We start from the raw sequence: 12,558 nt of genomic DNA, 5'->3' as shown, positions 1-12,558 counted from the left end.
AGGGGGTTGGACTAGAAGACCTCCAAGGTCCCTTCCAACTCTGTTATTCTAACCAAGACAAGAGACCAAAAATATGCCTTAAGTACTTAAGTACAGGTAATACGTACATATGCATTTTACATTTTACATGTCAAGATCAAGCTGAATAGAGTTGGGGGTCTTCTAGTCCAACCCCCTGCTTAAGCAGGAGACCCTATGCCCTTTTCAGACCGGTGGTTGTCCAGTCTCTTCGGGATGGAGCACGAGTATCTTGGCAATGTTTCGACGAGGTCCTACTCACCAGATATATATAGCTGGAAAGGACCTTGGAGGACTTCTAGTCCAACCCCCTGCTCAAGCAGGAGATCCTTTACCATTTCAGATTAGTGGCTGTCTAGTCTCCTCTTAAAAACCTCCACTGATGGAGCACTCACCATTTCTGGTGGCCAGCTGTTCCATTGGTTAATTGTCCTCACTGTTAGGAAGTTTCTCCTTAATTCCAGGTTGCTTCTCTCCTTGATCAGTTTCCATCCGCTGCTTCTTGTCCTGCCTTCAGGTACTTTGGAAAATAAGTTGACACCCCCCCTCCTCTTTGTGGCAGCCCCTCAAATACTAGAAGATTGCTATGATGTTACCCTTCATCTTTCTTTTCTCTAGACTGGCCAAGCCCAAATCCTGCAACCGTTCTTCATATGTTTTTGCCCTTGAGTCCTTAATCATCTTAATTGCTCTTCTTTGCACTTTTTCCCAAAGTGCACTCCCCCCCCCCAAAAAAAAACAAACTCTGTTGGGGTTTTCAATCAATGGGATCAAACTAGAACCCTAAATGGATTATGGTTTACTGCATGTCAACTTGTAGGCTTCTCTCTGCCCTTCAATCCTATTCTGCTGATTTCCAGAGTTCGAATCTCACCAGGCTCAAGGTTGACTCAGTCTCCTGTTTCCCCCAAGGTTGGTAAATTGAGGACTCAGATTGTTGGGCAATAGGCTGACTCTAATCTGCTTAGAGAGGGCTGTAAAGCCCGTTGCAGTCTAAATGCTACTGTTATTTGTTATTCCCTCCTAGCAAACACATTTATAAAATTCAAGAGCAAAGAGTTTGTTTGTTTGTTTATAAAACTTCTGTGCCACCCGTCTCACTGATACAGCGATTCTGGACGGCTTATAACATAAGAAGTTATTTTAAAAAACCCAGTGGCTATGACGCTGAGCTTGTTGATCAGAAAGTTCCGGGGTTTGAATCCCTAGCGTCGCGTAACGAAGTGAGCTCTGGTTACTTGTCCCAGCTTCTGCCAACCTAGCAGTTCGAAAGCACGTAAAAAAATGCAAGTAGAAAAAAGGGACCACCTTTGGTGGGAAGGTAACAGCGTTCCGTGCACCTTCGGGCATTTCATCATGCCGGCCACTTGACCACGGAGACGTCTTCGGACAGCGCTGGCTCTTCAGCTTCGAAACAGAGATGAGCAGCTCCCCCTAGAGCCGGGAACGACTAGCACAGATGTGCGAGGGGAACCTTTACTGAAAAAAAACCAAGTGCTATTAAAAAAGATAAAATTAGGAAAAATTGAATAAAAAAGCTAATCGAAGTAAATGAAGAACCTCAGTTCCTTTTGTCCAATTCTTGTAACAAGACTGGAATAGATCGAAGTTAACTTAGGAAACGTAGATGGTCTTAATAGATGCCATTAAACATTAATTGGCCATCCATAAAATAGATATCGAGAGTCTGCTCTTAGATTTTATTTTATCGGCCGCTTTGTTAGCATGTTTGAGGGGGTTACCTCATCGTCCTATTGCTTGCCAGTCAAAGATGGATGTTTATAAGCGACTTCCTGTAAATAAAATGGCTGGTTTTGCAAGGAGACTCGAAAGACAATTCAAAGAAAAGATGCACGCAAAGGATCAGTTTGGATCCATTCCGTCATCCTTATCGTTGTTCCTGGACCGCTTCCAAAATAGTGTGATTGAACAATGGGACTATTTCTGGATAGCTTTGGTTGAATGCAGCCTCTTGCTGGAGAATTATCATTCCATTCCAAGTAGCGTAATATAAATTGTGCCAAGATACAGGATTTCCCATTTATATACTTTATTCTGCTTTTTGCTATTTGTGGAGAAGGATAACAATAGCTACAGGGATTCCTCTCCTACTCATATCATTGATACATATTCTCTTGTTTAACTTTTGCTGGGTTTTTTTCCCCTTCACTTCCTCTCCTTTTCAAATATTGGATTGCCAACGCAAGGACCTGCTCTTTGTCCTAATGTGCCGTGTATATTGTTAATAAAATGAAATAAAAATAGATTCCGGTTCGTTAAACAAAATGGCTAGCTTGCAAAACATGTGAGGGTTATTATTATTATTATTATTATTATTATTATTATTATTATTATTATTATTATTATTATTATTATTATTATTATTATTATTTGGTTCTAGCATTAGTACCTATGGAGTTTCTCAGTCATTTAGGTTGTGGTTGTCCCAAAAATGCTTTTTTAAAAAAAAAATTCCAAGAGGCAACTGGACTTTCTGGTTTTTCTTTGAAGATGTTTCGCTTCTCATCCAAGAAGCTTCTTCAGCTCTGACCGGAGGGTGGGAAGCGAAACGTCTTCACAGAAAAACCCAAAAGTGCAGTTGCCTCTTGGAAATTTTTTTTTTAAAAAAGCATCTTTGGGACCTTCTTGCATAACCTTTGTGGACTAGAATCTACAACTGCAGATGTATGAAATGGTATTTTCATTTGGGAAAAGAGAGAGATGAGAGAGAGAGAGATGAGGTGGGAAGGAAGGAAGGAAGGAGAGAAAGTGTGAGAGAAAGAGAGATAAGAAAGAGAGAAAGAGGGAAAGATACAGGGAGATAGGAAGGAGCAGAGAGACAGGGACAGAAAGATGTATGAAATGGTATTTTCATTTGGGAAAAGAGAGAGATGAGAGAGAGAGAGATGAGGTGGGAAGGAAGGAAGGAGAGAAAGTGTGAGAGAAAGAGAGAGTCCCTTCGCGAAGAGGGCGCGACTGATAAAATCGAAAGATACAGGGAGATAGGAAGGAGTAGAGAGACAGGGACAGAAAGAGAGACACAGAGAGGAAAAGCACATCATAGTTTTGATGAAGAAGAACTAGGCCTACGTTTCCAAAATGTGAGCACAAAGCAGACAGAGGACTAAGCACAATTCAGAATCCAGGAGCAATAAGTCCATCCAGTCATTTCTGACGCCGGGAACAAAATTTATATCATTCAGCTACCTTCGTTCCGTGAGTCTAATCACCTTGCTGAGCTATTTGTAACTTGACATCCAGTTTGTGGATGACAAATCCTGATAAAATGCGTTAGATTTGAATTCCAAGTAACCTCATGGCCATCTTTATATACCGTGTTTCCCTGAAAATAAGACAGGGTCTTATTTTCTTTTGTCCCCTGAAATAAGCCCTTGGCCTTATTTTCCGGGAGGTCTTATTATTTTCGAGGTGCGGGGGGCTGTGAGTGTGCTGTGTTGCAATATTTTCGGGTAGGGCTTATTTTCGGGGGTGGGCATAATTTTAGCGCATGCACTCAAGTGCCCGATTGGGCTTATTATCCGGGTCTTATTTTCAGGGAGACAGGATAGTTTTACATCCCCAGTGCTGAAGCGGTTTACCGTTTCCTCCATCTAGTATGTTTATTGCCTCCCAGTCTAGCTGAAAGCTCTTGGTTGCCTCTCACCAGAGGTAGCATTCAGCTGGTTCTGATCAGTAGTAGTAACTGTGAAAGGGATCTTGGAGTCCTAGTGGACAACCATTTAAATATGAGCCAGCTGTGTGCAGCAGCTGCCAAAAAAGCCAACACAGTTCTGGGCTGCATCAACAGAGGGAGAGAATCAAGATCACGTGAAGTGTTAATACCACTTTATAAGGCCTTGGGAAGGGCACACTTGGAATACGGCATTCAGTTCTGGTCGCCACGATGTAAAAAAGATATGGAGACTCTAGAAAGAGTGCAGAGAAGAGCAACAAAGATGATTAGGGGACTGGAGACTAAAACATATGAAGAACGGTTGCAGGAACTGGGTATGTCTAGCTTAAGAGAAAGAAGGACTAGGGGAGACATGATAGCAGTCTTCCAATATCTCAGGGGTTGCCACAAAGAAGAAGGAGTCAAACTATTCTCCAAGGCACCTGAGGGTAGAACAAGAAGCAATGGGTGGAAACTAATCAAGGAGAGAAGCAACTTAGAACTGAGGAGAAACTTCCTGGCAGTTAGAACAATGAATCAGTGGAACAGAAGTTGCCTCCAGAAGTTGTGAATGCCCCAACACTAGAAGTCTTTAAGAAGATGTTGGATAGCCATTTGTCTGAAACGATATAGGGTTTCCTGCCTAGACAGGGGGTTGGACTAGAAGACCTCTAAAGTCCCTTCCAACTCTGCTATTGTATTGTATTTTATTGTAAGTTCTGGAGAACCGACTGGGGAAATTTTGAGTAGTTCAGAGAACCGGCAAATACCACCTCTGGCTGGCCCCGCCCGCACCTATTCTCTGCCTCCCGAGTCCCAGCTGATTGGCTGGGTCTTCTTTTGTTGCCCTGCACAGGAGAACAGAGCTGGAAAGCAGGTTAGTGGGGTTGGGAGGGAATGGGGACTTTGCAGTATCCTTCCCCTGCCACGTCCTCCAAGCCACGTCCACAGATAGTTAAAAAAATTGGATTCCCACCACTGCCTCTCACTCAAGTATTTACCAAACCTGAATCGTTTTTGCTTCCAAAATCAGTGAAATCACCTCGGTGGCTGCTGCTTAAATGAGCTGGACCTCAAGATTTACTCTGAAAACAGAGAGCTCCCAAACCTTTTACGTTCCTTAGATGGCCTCCTCCTTGGTGGCCAAAAACATTTTGATCCTTCAAAACTTACACGTTAAATGTATCAGCAGTGGGTGCTGCTTCTTCTTCTTCTTTTTTATACATTTTATAGGAGTTGTTTTTTTTAATTATAATTTTTATTATTTTAAAAAAAATATACATCCACACTTTGTGTGGACAGAGTTAGTCCTGGGTATCATTCATATTAATCCAATTTGCAGTAACAATGTTTGTGATCTCTGTCACATTTATCAAGTTTAAATACTCCTCATTATATTGTTTAAACCTACAGAAACAAAAAAAATATGCCTAACTTATATGAGTTGCTTTCAATGGATTCCTTTTTAAGATAATCAAATAAGCTTCTTATTCTCTGGATTATCCCAGATAGTCTTTACAATTGATTACAATTCAGGCATCCAAGTGTGACATACTTGAAACAGGCACAGGATTGCCTTAACGCTATTTTAACACATCCAATAATTTCTTACTCCTGACATCACAGAGCGGACAGGAAGGAGGGATCAGTGTTTTCAGCTTTCATCCACGGTGGGGTCTGCTTTCTGTCAAGGGGGAGTACAGTAAGTTGTTGCCTTTATTGGCTTTCCAAACACGTTGGGAAGCTTTGCCTTTGTAAACAGATGTAATCGTTGGATACTGAAGAAATGTCTGAGAAGGTTTTGTTTGGATTTGATTAACGTGACCCAACATTTCAGGGCTGCAAAGATGGCTTTTGCAAAACCGGTAGAAACTGTGCAAGAAGATAGTTCAGAGATTGTATCATTGGGGCCTTGAAGCCAAAGTAAAGTTCTACAAACCAAATGCACAGTATACTAAGTGGTACCTGGCTCAATAGTAGTAACTGTGAGAGGGATCTTGGAGTCCTAATGGACAACCATTTAAATAGGAGCCAGCCGTGGGCAGCAGCTGCCAAAAAAGCCAACACAGTTCTAGGCTGCATCAACAGAGGGAGAGAATCAAGATCAGGTGAAGGGTTAATACCACTTTATAAGGCCTTGGTAAGGCCACACTTGGAATACGGCATCCAGTTTTGGTCACCACGATGTAGAAAAGATGCAGAGACTCTAGAAAGAGTGCAGAGAAGAGCAACAAAGAGGATTAGGGGACTGGAGGCTAAAACACATGAAGAACGGTTGCAGGAACTGGGGATGTCTAGTTTAATAGAAAGAAGGACTAGGGGAGACATGATAGCAGTGTTCCAAAATCTCAGGGGTTGCCACAAAGAAGAGGGAGTCAAACTATTTTCCAAGGCACCTGGGGGTAGAACAAGAAGCAATGGGTGGAAACTAATCAGGGAGAGAAGCAACTTAGAACTGAGGAGAAACTTCCTGACAGTTAGAACAATTAATCAGTGGAACAGCTCACCTCCAGATGTTGTGAATGCCCCAACACTGGAAGTCTTTAAGAAGATGTTGGATAGCCATTTGTCTGAGTTTCCACACATATATCCAGTGCAAGAATCCAAGTTAAAATATTCCCTACAAAAAGCAATAGCACTTAAGACTTATATACCGCTTCACAGTACTTTACAACCCCCTCTAAGTGGTTTACAGAGTCAGCATCTTGCCCCCAACAATCTGGGTCCTCATTTTACCGACTGATTTACTGTTCCGAATATTGGAAGACTGCCTTCATGTCACCCCAGTCCTCCTTTTCTCTAGACTAGACATAGTCAATTCCTGTAATCCCCTTTTCGTATGTTTTTGCCTCCCAAGTCCCCGAATCACCTTTGTAGCTCTTTCCTGCACTCTTTCCAGAGCCTCAACAGATTTTGTTTTTAATAATATGGTGACTAAAACTGGTTCAGCGGAGAGAGCCAAGGACAACCAAGAGACGTTTGGGCTAGTTTTACCGGAGAAACACGAGATAACGAAAGTGAAAATGGATAAATAATTCTTGGTCTTCGCCAGAATTTATTGTTAGCTACTTTTGGAAATGCCGGATGCCAGATAGGATGTCCCCTCTACAGAGCAGCTCCATCAAGGGCAATTGTCAAGTTCCTATTGCTCATGGATATTAGGAGTGGAACCTCCATGTTCAGAGATTATATAGCTGTAACGCTGATGCCCAAAGGAAACCTTTGTCTTCCTGCCCTGGATGTGTTCTTCCTGGAGGCTCTGCTCCCGTTCTGGGAAACAGGATGTTCGCCTCCATGGACAGCTGTGTCTCGAGACTCGGAAGAGCTGCTGGCCTTCAGCCCATCAGGTTGGTCTCCTGCCATGTTTCTGGTGACACCAAGTTGCCTTGCCATCTCAACTTAAGTCTAGGGTCCCAAGAAACCAAGATCTGTGTGACCTAATCAGGATGTCCTCGTCATGTTGTCTTCCACCCATCTTCTTCCTTTCGTCTTCTGGGCATGTCCGATGCAGTGTGGAAGCCACGCATTCAATGTTTTCTTCTCAGGCCATCTCTAAATTGTTTACTCGTGCAATATAAACCTTTTAATGGGGCACGGGGAGGCATTGTACGATGCATGAATCATTGTTGGTGATGTCCTCATTTGTCTTCTCCGGGCAGGAAAATGCTAAAGGAAATGGTTAATAGATATCTGATAAGAGATAACTTCCTTGCACCTGTTAGAACTACCCTGGCTTCTGTTTCATGGTTTGGACTGATTTAATCCCACTCCGATATGGGATTTGTGTGTCTGTGTTATTTGGTGGGATTGTCAAGCTGGATTCAGGGTCAGTTTCAGAGCCAACAAACTAGTCCATCGTTTCTCAACCTTAGCATGTCAAGGTTACAAGTAAGACCCCCAACGAAAGAAGACTCTGAGCCTTGAGGTTCCTCAAAGTCCCATTTTATTAGAGATGTCCTACTGGCACATCTGGGAAAACCCGAATCTGAAAGCTCCCAGGTTTTCCCCACCCAAAAGAAGGTTCAACTCCCTACCCAGCACCCACATGTCCATCACACGGCCCGATCAGTCCTTGCCACGAAGGAAGTTTCCTCCCATCCACATCAGTCCAGATATCGGGGCAAAACGGCCTTGACTCTCTGAGAAAGGAATGTTATTTTGGTGGCATATCTCTCATGCTCCATACAATCCCCTCTCCCAGTTTCCCACAGTAGAATGTATGGCAGGCTTGAGGCCCAAAGGAAAAGATGGCTTCCAAGCCTGACGTAGCAACTTTAAGATGTGTGGACTTCAACTCCCAGAATTCCCCAGCCAGCTATGCAGGATTCTGGGAGTTGAAGTCATCTTAAAGGTGCTATAGTTGAGAAACGCTGAACTCAACTTGTCCTTCTGTGACCTAAAGCGGTTGCATAGATGGAAAGAGCCAACTTAGCATTTTTGTGTCTAAATACCCCTAATGAACAGTGACAATGGGAACAATTAACCAGTGGGACAACTTGCCTTCAGACGTTGAGGGCGCTCTGTCAGGGTAATGGCGACTTAATAGCTGACCAGCTGCTGTAAGGTTGTAATGATGACATGAGGATGAGTCAGCATGGTTACTGCCACTTTAAGAAACTGTATATATAAGGGTGGCCATGTGAAAGCATCTCTCTCTCTCTCTCTCTCTCTCTCTCTCTCTCTCTCTCTCTCTCCCTCCCTCCCTCCCTCCCTCCCTCCCTCCCTCCCTCCCTCTCTCTCTCTCTCTCTCTCTCTCCCCTCATGTATCTATCCCCATTGTGATTCCCCGTGTAGAGTTTGATTGCTTGCCTGGTATTTGCCTAACACCAGTGGTGGGTTTCAATGGATTTTACTACCGGTTCGCTCATGTGCGCTCGTTTGACACTTCTGCACATGCGCAGAAGCTTCTGCACATGCGCAGAAGCTTCTGTGCATACACAGAAGCGCCGGGTGGGCGGAGCCTCCTGCCACCGCCACTACCGGTTTCCCCGATTCAGGGTGAACAGGCGGAAATCCATCTCTGCCTAACACGTGTATATGTATGTATATGTAAGTCTTGCATATAAACCACTGTTTGAAAGACAAAACCTGTGTGAACTGTCTTTTGCTCCTGGGTTGTCTCAAAATAGTCGTCACGCTGCGTGCACTCTGACAGGCTATAGGCCCAGTCCAGAGAGTCTGGAGGCTTCTAAGAAGAGATTGACCTCTTCCAACTGGTGATAACTATGTTGCTTTCCAGATTTGCTGGTATAGTTGGGCAAAACTTTTTACCAGTTCTCTTCTGTGCGTGCCCTCTTTCTCTAAATACTCCGGAAGGTTCCTGCAGTTTTCTGACATTCTAATGACCAGACTAGAGGTTCTTTTAAATGGGGAATGTCTTCTAAGCTTCCTTAGATGTTGACACTTCTGCTCTACAGGTAGTCTTCAACGTACGACCCCAATTGAGCCCCAAATTTATGCAGCTGAGAAATTAGCTAACTGAGTTTTGTCCCGTGTTACAACTTTTCTTGCTACATTTGTTAAGTGAATCACGTCAGTGGTTAAACTAGCGACACGGTTCTTAAGTGAATCTGGTTTCCCCATTGACCTTGCTTAACAGAAGGTCTCCTGCATGCGGGGCAGAGACCCGAAAATCAGCTGGCCGACGGGAGGCACCTGCGCTTGCCCAGTGGGGCGATGGTTCTTGTGCCACCTGAGGGGGCTCTGCATGCCACTTGTGGCACCCATGCCCTAGGTTTGCCATCACAGTTCTAGGACCTTAAAGTCTCTGGCTCACCCATCCGCTGATAGGCTTCCCATCTGTTACTTCTTGTCCTGCTCTCAGGTGCTTTGGAGAATAGGTTGACCTCCTCTTCTCTATGGTAGCCCCTCAAGTACTGGAGGAAAGTTGGCCACAAACCCACAATCCTTCTCTTCGAAAGACTAAATGTACCAAGCTCTCATTCTCCCTACGATTTAGCTTCCAAGATCCTTTATCATCTTTTTTGCTCTTCTCCGCGCTCTTTCTAGGATCTTTAAGAAGATCGCTTCGCTGTCTCTTGTTTCCATCTTCCGTGTCTCTGCAGCCGTTGTTATAAAGATCCCTTTTCCCTCCCTCTTCTAACAAGCTTAAGTTCCTTTTTTTTTTTGAAACGTGGTCTTTCTTGGCTGCAGCTTCTCTTCTTCGCTTGGCAATTTTCACGGTTCGTTCTGATATCTGTTTTCTTCTGTTCCTTCATCTCCGGCTGTCTTTTTTTTTTCCTTTTTTCCTTTCTTCCCCCCTTTTCACATTCCTCTCGAACAACTTTGATTCCTCTCCATAGTTTCTCTGGTTTTCCACCCATGAAGTTTCAGGACTTCAAAGTGATTCCTGATGTTCTTTTCTGAAATGATGATTATAAGGTCAAGATCATGTTGTGAAACTCTGCTTGGCTTTCTTCTCCTTCTCCTTTCGCTTAATTTGGAAATTGCACACGAACAATTTGTGATTTGTTCCACACTCAAGTCCCTGGCTGTGTCTTTGCTGTTAACTGAGTTGTTCCATCTCCTTTTACAAATAATGCAGGCGGTCGGATAGCTGCTTTCACTCCCTCTGTTGATGTGCATTATTTTCATTACTGGAAGGCTTTGTAAGTAACAAATAAATCATTGGATTGGCTGAGACTGTTCAGAACTTCCCCCAAAGGTGCTTTTTCAAAAGGCAACTGTTCTTTGCTTTCCCTTGAAGATGTTTTGCTTCTCATCCAAGAAGCTTCCTTCAGTTCTTGGGGGGGGGGGGGAAGCACTTTTGAGACAATCATAAACTGGATGACTTGAGAATCTCCCTCGACACTAAGACCTTCTCCACTTTCGCTGCATTTTTCTAGGCTTTATAATCAGCGGTTATAATTTCCGATGGATTATTAAAAGTGTTTATAATCTCCGATGGAAGGCCAAACTTGTTAAAATATTCATGACTGGGAGAGACATGGGAACAAGGCAGAGGTGGGTTCCTACCTATTCGGTCTGGTTTGGATACTCAGCTATACATTTCCACTCCGAACCACCCCAATGAGGCCGTCGAAATGATGTCCCGGTGTCTGGAGGCCGTACGGGTCTGGATGGATGGCAACCGACTAAAACTCAACCCTTCCAAGACGGAGTGGCTGTGGCTTCCGGCCTCCCGGTTCAACCAGGTGCTTCCATCTCTGGCCATCGGGGGCGTCCAACTAGCCCCCATGGAACAGGTGCGCAATTTGGGCGTCCTCCTGGATGCCCGGCTGTCCATGGATAACCATGTAACAGCCGTGGCAAGGGGGGCGTTCCATCAGGTTCGCCTGATGCGCCAATTGCGCCCCTTATTGGACCGGGATGCCCTACGCACAGTCACCCATGCGCTAGTGACGTCTCGCCTGGATTACTGCAATGCTCTCTACATGGGGCTTCCCTTGAGATGCACTCGGAGACTACAGTTGGTCCAGAACGCGGCCGCGCGGGTGATTATGGGGAGGACTAGATACTCCCCTGTAACACCTCTCCTGCGCGAGCTGCACTGGCTTCCTGTGGTCTACCGAGTGCGTTTCAAGGTTTTGATTATGATCTTTAAAGCGCTCCATGGCACAGGGCCTAGTTATATGCAGGATCGCATCCTGCCTCACACATCCCTACGACCAATTCGCTCACACAGAGAGGGACTTCTCCGGGTGCCGTCCGCCAAACAGTGTCGGGGGGCGACACCCAGGAGCAGAGCCTTCTCTGTGGTGGGCCCAGCCCTGTGGAATGACCTCCCCCGTGACATCAGGATTATTTCCGATCTCCGCTCCTTCCGTGTACAGCTGAAGACCCACCTCTTTCAATTATCTGGCCTGGCTCAATCGTAATTATTCTTATTCCTCCTAACTGGTTTTAAATTGTATTTTAAACGTTAAATTTTAATTCTATATGGGGTTTTTATAATTGGGGTATCTTAATGCGGGTTTTTTAACTGTCTATATGATGTAAATTGTTTACCTCCTCCGAGTTCGAGTCCGTGTTTGTGTATCTGTATGTATGTTCTGTATGTACGCCTATGTGTTTTTATATATTTTCTGTGTTTTATATGCCCCATTGTACGCCGCCCCGAGTCCTACTTGGAAAGGGAGCGGCTAATAAATTCAAATTTATTATTATTTATTATTATTATTACTTTGTTTCTCTTTCCCCATTTTATACAGGCATCCTCAGCAAGACAGGTTATCCGCCTGCCTGCCTGCCTCCCTGTCCGTCCGACCATCCGTCCATCCATCCACTCACTACCAATGTCTGTCTGTCTGTTTATCTATCTATTCAACTGTATCCATCCATATTTTTTCAGTCTGCCTACCCATCTATCTGCCTGCCTGCTTGTCTATCTCTATCCACCTTCTGTCTGTATGTCTGTCTCTATCCATCTTCTATCATCTGTCTATCTTTCTATCTATCATTTATCTGCCTGCCTACCTACCTACATCTCTCTCTCTCTCTCTCTATCCATTCATCTATCATCTATCTCTATCCATCTTCTATCATCTATCTATCTATCTATCTATCTATCTATCTATCTATCTATCTATCTATCTATCTATCTATTTATCTATCTATCATATATCTGCCTGCCTGCCATTCTATCTATTCATCTATCCATCCATCCATCCATCTATCTATCACCTATCTAGCTCTATCTATCTTCTATCATCTATCTATCTATCTTTCTATCTATCTATCAATTATCTGCCTGCCTGCCTCTCTATCTATCTATCCATCCATCCATCTATCATCTATCTCTATCCATCTCCTATCATCTATATACCTTTCTATCATTTGTCTGCCTGCCTGCCTGCCTATCTATCTATCTATCTATCTTATCTATCTATCTATCTATCTATCTATCT

The 12,558-nt window shown here is 44.0% G+C and overlaps 1 protein-coding gene across 1 annotated transcript in view; it reads left to right on the top strand.

The window, feature by feature from the left end:
* Positions 1 to 12,558, top strand: part of BCAS3 (BCAS3 microtubule associated cell migration factor) — a 630,880-nt gene that overhangs the window by 261,861 nt on the left and 356,461 nt on the right. The gene's annotated exons all lie outside the window — the stretch shown is intronic.

This window comes from Natrix helvetica, assembly GCF_964273705.1.
Source record: "Natrix helvetica genome assembly, chromosome: 2".
Taxonomy (NCBI): Eukaryota; Metazoa; Chordata; class Lepidosauria; order Squamata; family Natricidae; genus Natrix; species Natrix helvetica.
The sequence above is the reverse complement of the archived record's forward strand: the minus strand, read 5'-3'. Positions and strand labels throughout refer to the sequence as shown.